At 53.6% G+C, this 6995-nt stretch overlaps 1 protein-coding gene across 4 annotated transcripts in view; it reads right to left on the bottom strand.

The window, feature by feature from the left end:
- The window catches only part of ST3GAL3 (ST3 beta-galactoside alpha-2,3-sialyltransferase 3), a 239790-nt gene that overhangs the window by 217193 nt on the left and 15602 nt on the right, over positions 1 to 6995 (bottom strand). Inside the window, exon 1 of one of the 4 annotated variants that reach the window (XM_018558971.1) lies at positions 717 to 967. The exons of 1 other annotated variant lie outside the window; for it this stretch is intronic. The gene's annotated coding sequence lies outside the window, so the exon portion shown is untranslated. Of the gene's footprint in view, positions 1 to 716; positions 968 to 6995 lie in introns of those variants that run through there. 2 more of the 4 variants (XM_018558974.1, XM_018558975.1) reach the window with 2 other exon arrangements.

Here is a 6995-nt window from a genome sequence, read left to right as displayed (position 1 = left end):
GGAGAGGAAGGGAAGGGGGAGAGGAGAGGAAGGGAAGGGGGAGAGGAGAGGAAGGGAAGGAAGGGGGAAGGGAGGAGGAGAGGAAGGGAAGGAAGGGAGGGAGGAGGAGAGGAAGGGAAGGAAGGGAGGAGGAGAGGAAGGGAAGGAAGGGAGGAGGAGAGGAGGGGAAGGAAGGGAGGAGGAGAGGAGGGGAAGGAAGGGAGGAGGAGAGGAAGGGAAGGGAAGTGGGAGAGGAGAGGAAGGGGGGAGGAGAGGAGAGGAAGGGAATAGAGAAAGAAAAAGGGCAAAAGAGGAAGGGAAGGGAGGAATAGAAGTAAAGGAGGACATCCAGCATCATATAGCACTTTCCTTCCCAGTCTGACTGTCTATTCACCATGAAATGATGGAGATGATTGAACACAATAGGGAGGATGATCAGAAACCAGGCGGACACTCTGATTGGATGAACACTGTGGATGGAATGTGTGTCAAGAGGACACCAAGCACATGCCAGGACAGCCAACAACGCTGCAGAATATGTCAGAGCCATATGAATGCTTGTGGGGGGGAGAGTGGAGGGGACATTAGAGTATATGCTCCTTTGGTGCAGAGACTGACTCAGTGCTCACAGTACATCACTGCCGTATATGTCAGCGCCACACAGAGGAGATAGGAGGGGTCAGGTGGGTGGACAGGTGTGATGAGATGCTGCAGAAGCTCTTTCCCTCCCCTCTCACCTGTCCCGGCGGTCAGTGCCGGGTGTCGGAGGGTGTTCCGGGCCCCGGAGCCGGCCGCTCTCCACGGGTCACCATGCTGGATGAGGAGCTCCCCCGGAGCCGGCCTGTCAGTTAGGGGAGTCCGGCCTGAGCGACCACCACATGGATTGACCAATCAGGACCCGCGATACAGAGAGGCCGCCAATCACGGCGCAGCACAGAATACCAATCGCTGCGCAGGAGAGACCACCAATGACAGGGGGCGGGGCTCTCTGCTCGCCAATCAGCAGGCAGAGGGGGAGGGGGCGGGGCTTGAGTCCCCTAATTCGTCTTCCCTCCTTCCACCGGTCCCAGAACGGAGAAGGGACGGAGGGCGCGGAGTATTATGGAGGAGGGAGGCAAGAGGCACGGAGTATTATGGAGAAGGGTGGCATGAGACATTGAGGAGGAAGGCATGAGGCACGGAGTATTGTGGAGAAGGGTGGCATGAGGAACGGAGTATTGTGGAGAAGGGTGGCATGAGGCACGGAGTATTGTGGAGAAGGGTGGCATGAGGCACGGAGTATTATGGAGAAGGGTGGCATGAGGCACGGAGGAGGAAGGCATGAGGCACGGAGTATTGTGGAGAAGGGGGGCTTGCAGTCAGAAAAAGTACTGCTTGTCCTATTTTACCTGAATGCATTAGTTGAAATGCATCAAAATGCAGTGCAAACGCAACGGAACGCATACAAAAAAAAACAATTGATTGTGGCATCATGCAGGGGGAAAAACGCATCAAAACGGATCGCAATGCAACTGCGCAGATACACGCATTTGTGATGCAGTTTCTGGTGTGAACTAACCCTTAGCGAGAGCTCTGCGAGTGTCCAGCACTTTTGCGAAGCGCGTCGATCTGGAGACTTGCAATGCGGACTTGCTGTAATCGTGCAACAAAATTGTGACGCTCGGCAAGTCTAGCAATAGTTTAGCAAGTCATTTTATAACTTGCAGCACAATTGCTCGCTTATCTGGGTCCTGGCTGAGAAATACGATTGTCTGCAGGGGCTGTAACATTAGCGTCCATGGGTGCCTCACTGTCTATTGTTTAAGCCCTGATGAAGACCCCTGAAACGCGTTGGCTGTGTCTATCTTCTTGTCACCATTTGTGAAGCCGATAATGTTTTTTTCCGGACTCTTGAGACTAGGGATGCACCGATATATCGGCAGCCGAAAATTGCACTTTTGGCATAATGCCGAAAGTGCCATTTTTCTGCCGATACATGGGCGCATCCCTGCTTTCTTTCCTCCCCGCTGGGCGCTGCTCTGTGTCCCAGCAGGAAGGAGAGAAACAGTGACAGCCGGCCGAGCGATGTGAGCGGCCGGCGTCTCTCCTCCCACACCGCTCAGCCTCCTATCACTGTCCTGCAGAGCGGTGTGTGGGTGGAGACAGGCCGCGCTGTCACAGGAGGCGGAGCTCTCTTCCCTGCAACGCCCAGCCTCTTGTGACAGCTGTCAGGAAGGAGAGCGGGTACAAGCATAAATTTTGTAAAACTTAAAATAAAAAACATTTTACCCGGCGGGATGAGGTATGCTGCCGGGTCCCCTCCTCTCTCCTGACACTGTCAGGCTCTCGGTCCGACTTTTCAGAGGGGGGATGACAACAAAATGACTAAGTAATTTTGGTGTCACCCCTCCAATTGTGTCACCCGGGTGCGGGCTGCACCCCCCTTGTGACACCACTGACACTCACCACACCGCGGGTCTGTGCATACATTGCATGATATCTTCCTTAAAACCTTTTTTCACCTCTGGACAGAGAAGAGTTAAAATCCTTTGTCAGTTTTCTATGTTTGTGGAGGATTTCCCTCTCTTCGGGCTCTGGGCACATAAATAAGATTTCAGGCGGCAGAAAAATCCTGCCGGCGGTCCCAGTCCTTCCTCGCAGCTTTCGGTTACATTCTATCACCTGATATGTGGGATGATGTTACCGATAAAATCTGCAACAAACCGCGGCCGAACCAGACAGAACCTTGTGCTAAGTATAACGCGGACGACCTTGACTACAGGCTCCTCCGCATGAAATCCCTGAACTTCTGTTTGTCTTTTTCTTCCTGGAAACGTCCCATCAAGGTTTTTCCACGCACACGCCAAAGTCTATTTACAAAGAAAAAGAGATTTGTTTTGTCTATGATTTGAGAAAGTTTTATTTAAAGGAGAACTATGGGGTCAGGGCTTTCCCCATAGTTCTCCTCAGGGTAACGGGAGAACACAAACTAGCGTCCTCCCGTCACCCTAAGCTCAGTATATGGCAAGCTGTAGCTCGCGGTATACTGAGACGCTGAAGCGGATCCCGACAATTGTGCCGGGATCCGCCCAGCTGCGTGACTGACAGCTGGCTCTGCCTATCTAGAGGCAGAGCCAGCCGTACCCTCCCCCGTCCGTTCCGCCAGTCAGTGCTGGCGGAGGGGGGAATCCAGTCCCTCCCCTGTCACGGCAGAGAGCCGTGACAGGATCGAGAGGTGAGCGAACGCCGGTATGTGTTCTCTCACTTCCCGATCTACTGAGCCGACCTGTGACAGTCTCATTGTCACAGGTCGGCTAGAACTATGAGGTGAGTGAAAATCACCCGCCTCATAGTTCTCCTTTAATGGACGACGGAAGTAATCCCGGCATCAGTGTGGACCTGAAACCAGTAGACATGTGTTAGATTAGGAAGAGGAATCACCAGCACTCGGTAGAATAATCCAACATGTCCATTTATTGGACATAGACGTCACACAATCACAAGAGCCAACGTTTCGAGACCACGCAGGGTCTCTTCATCAGGTCACTCTTTATGCCTTGATGAAGAGACCCTGCGTGGTCTCGTAACGTTGGCTCTTGTGATTATTCTACTGAGTGCTGGTGATTCCTCTTGTCGCTCGTGTTGCGGTCGGCTCACTTTTTTTGTGGGGCAGGAGGGGGCGTGGCAAGCCATTGAAGTGAATGGCACCGTAGCCTCCAGCCGCACGGGATCGCAAAGGAACATTATGCCTTGATCCTGTCCGGCCGCAATGCGATCCCGTGCTGGGCCGGAGGGCGTGGCTACGGTGCCATTCACTTCAATAGGCCGCCACGCCCCTTCCTGCCCGACAAAAAAGTGAGCCGGCCACAATGCGAGGCAGTGCGTTCTGGACAGAATCGGGCCGGAACGCACTGCATCTAGTGTGAACGAGACCTAAGGGGAAACTTCCCCAGCAAAGTGAACCGCCTGTCCGCCTTCAGTAAATCAACCCCAATAAGTCCACTAGGACCAGTCGCCGAAGGATTTCTGAACCTTCGGTAGCCTGTACAATAGCGTCAGTGGTGTATTTTGGTTTCGTGCTGCCCTAGGCAAGACTAAACCCGAGCGCCCTCCCATCCCTAATCTAAATTAGCCCCACCCCTTCCTGTTTATTACATTTTGAATAACCTGTCAGTCGCGGGATACATTGCGCACGGTTCTGACAGGTTGCGCTATCAACCTAGTGGGACGCTCTAGTTCTACCTTTGCAATAGCCGCCTTCTCCATTCCTGGCTTGATGGGCTCCCTAGTTCTGCAGCTACAATAACCATTCGCTCCTGCCCGGCCATGCTGTGCTAGTCTCTAGTTCTGCAGCTGCAACACTGATCATCTGCCTTAATATGCTGGGCCCTCTAATTCCGGCATCACCCATCTTCTGCCTCGGCCGCCGGGCTCTGTAGCTTGCCCCGCTCTAGAGATATAACCCTGCGCGGAGCTTATAGGCCGCACTTCCCCGGACCCACCACCACGGGGGTGCCGATGAGCATGATGACCATCTGGATCTCAGCCCCGGTGTCCTGCGGAAGCTCCTCCGCTGCTGAAGTAAGAGATTTGGGTGCTGGTTTCCTAGGGAGGTCCGGCGCACGAACTGCCAATGCAACCGGACGAAAGTCAAAACACACCAATACGTTGTCCAGCACGGTGACCAGGAAGAGGAAGGAGCTGCAGCCGCCATATATGTAGGAGTAGGCAGCATTAGTGGACAAGTTGGTCTCCCAGTCAAAGAAGCACAAGGTCCAGGAGTACTGGCAGTAATTTATGAATATTGTATCATATAATTTTTCTTACCTAACTGGTTTGGGGGACAGCATTTTTTGGCGCCCCCTTGGAGTGTGCCGCCCTAGGCAAATGCCTAGTTTGCCCTGCAGTAGATACACCCCTGAATAGCGTGCCGTAGCCGTATGGTTCATTGCCAGTATTTGCACTCATCGTCGTACTATAAACTCATTCATTATTAACAGGAAAACATCTTCATATCTACCGCTAACCTGACGGGTGAGCCCGCCATGCACAACTTCAGTTATGTCTGATCCCTACTGGATCGGCAGAAATTTGAGCGATGGGTGGCTCTATCGGCACCACCTAGTTCCACAAAAGTCAACTGAAAAATCAAAGGAGCCGGGTGGAACGTTGATTTAAAGGAGAACTATGAGGGGGTTGCTTTTCACTCACCTCATAGTTCGAGCCGACGCGTGACAATGAGACTGTCACAGGTCGGCTCAGTAGATCGGGAAGTGAGCGATCACATACCGGCGTTCGCTCACCTCTCGATCCTGTCCCTGCGGAGAGCCTTGACTGTCACTCACGGCTCCCTGCAGGGATTCCCCCCCGCTCCGATCCTCCAGCTCTGACTGGCGGAATGGGGAGGGGGCGGGTACAGCTGGCTCTGCCTTTAGATAGGCAGAGCCAGCTGTCACTCATGCAGCTGGGTGGATCTAAACAGTAGTGTAGGGATCCGTCCCGGCTGCGGCGTCTCAGTATATAGGGAGCTGTAGCTCCCTATATACTAAGCTTTGGGTCACGGGAGGACACTAGTTTGTGTCCTCCCGTGACCCTTAGGAGAACTATGGGGAAAAACACTGACCTCATAGTTCTCCTTTAATACAAACAATTTTGCAGACATGTGACAATCGATCGCCTGCCTTAGGTTGCTGACCCCCAGTCTCCAATGACTCACTTTTAATCTCTGTCATATTCCTTATACATATTCAATGTCAGCTGAATGCCCTTTAAATCTTCAACATCGGCCTTCACAAAGATTTCTATACTAACACTGGGCTAGGAAATGTGGCCGGTGGCGTCACAAGGGGGGTGCGGCCCACACCGGGTGACACCATTGGAGGGGTGACACCGAAATGACTGACAGCCATTTTGTTGTCCTGCCCTCTGAAAAGTCAGTGTCAGGAGAGAGGAGGGGACTCGGCAGCGTATCTTATCCCGCCGGGTGAATGTCCCATCCTCTCTGTGCCGGCATCCAGCACCAAGATGGCCGCGCATGTGCAATGACGTCATCGCGCACACGCGTGGTGACGTCACGGCGGGGTGTCACCCGGTACCCGCACTGGGTGGCACCCAGCCTCGGGACACCCCTGAATGTGGCAGATCTCATTCGACGCTGTGCCTCATTTAAAGTTGGCCGCGCATGTGGCGTCACAAGGGGGGTGCTGCCCACAACCGGGTGACACCATTGGAGGGGTGACACCGAAGTGACTGACAGTCATTTTGGTGTCATCCCCTCTGAAAAGTCGGGGCACTCGGCCATGGACCGAGAGCCGGACAGTGTCACCACCACCGGCGTATCTTATCCTGCCGGGTGAATGTTCTCTCCTCTCTGTGCCGGCAAGTTTCACCAAGATGGCCGCCGGCAAGTATCACCAAGATGGCCGTGCATGTGCAATGACGTCATCGCGCACACGCGTGGTGACGTCACGGCAGGGTGTCACCCGGTACCCGCTCTGGGTGGCACCCGGCCTTCGGGACACCCTTGAATATGGCAGATCTCATTCGACACTGTACCTCATTTAATGTTACACGGACAGGTTGACCTAATTGCCATTGCTCCTCCATAGATACAGTACAGTGAGTGAGCGTTGTCACCTCAGGACAGGAAGTGGCCGGATCACCAAGGACAAGTTAAGACACAAAAAAAACATGAAAATAGAAAACGAATGCAGCCACCGCATCTAAGAACTGATACGCTGCAATATATACGACATTTTGGGCTTGGATGTCCTTCCAATTCAGGAATTTAAGAAATAGGTTTCACAATCTAGTTTCCTGTCCTGTCCCCGGAGAGCCTCCTTCTATTGTCCCCGGGATAAACATGGCGAGGATGCCAGGGACACTCTGCTCCGGTGCCCACAGCCGTTCCCAGTGCTTGGTCAGCCAGGCAAAGAGTCACAAGCTCTTGGCAACGCGCAGCCCGGGCATTGCCTCCTGTGTTTGTGTTCCGCTCCGTAGTCACACTTATGGGTCCTAGGCCTTGGGGGGGGAGGGGA

The sequence above is a fragment of the Nanorana parkeri genome, unplaced genomic scaffold, assembly GCF_000935625.1.
Source record: "Nanorana parkeri isolate BGI_ZX_2015 unplaced genomic scaffold, ASM93562v1 scaffold371, whole genome shotgun sequence".
Lineage (NCBI taxonomy): Eukaryota > Metazoa > Chordata > Amphibia > Anura > Dicroglossidae > Nanorana > Nanorana parkeri.
Note: the sequence above shows the minus strand (reverse complement) of the source record. Positions and strands in the feature narration are given on the sequence as shown.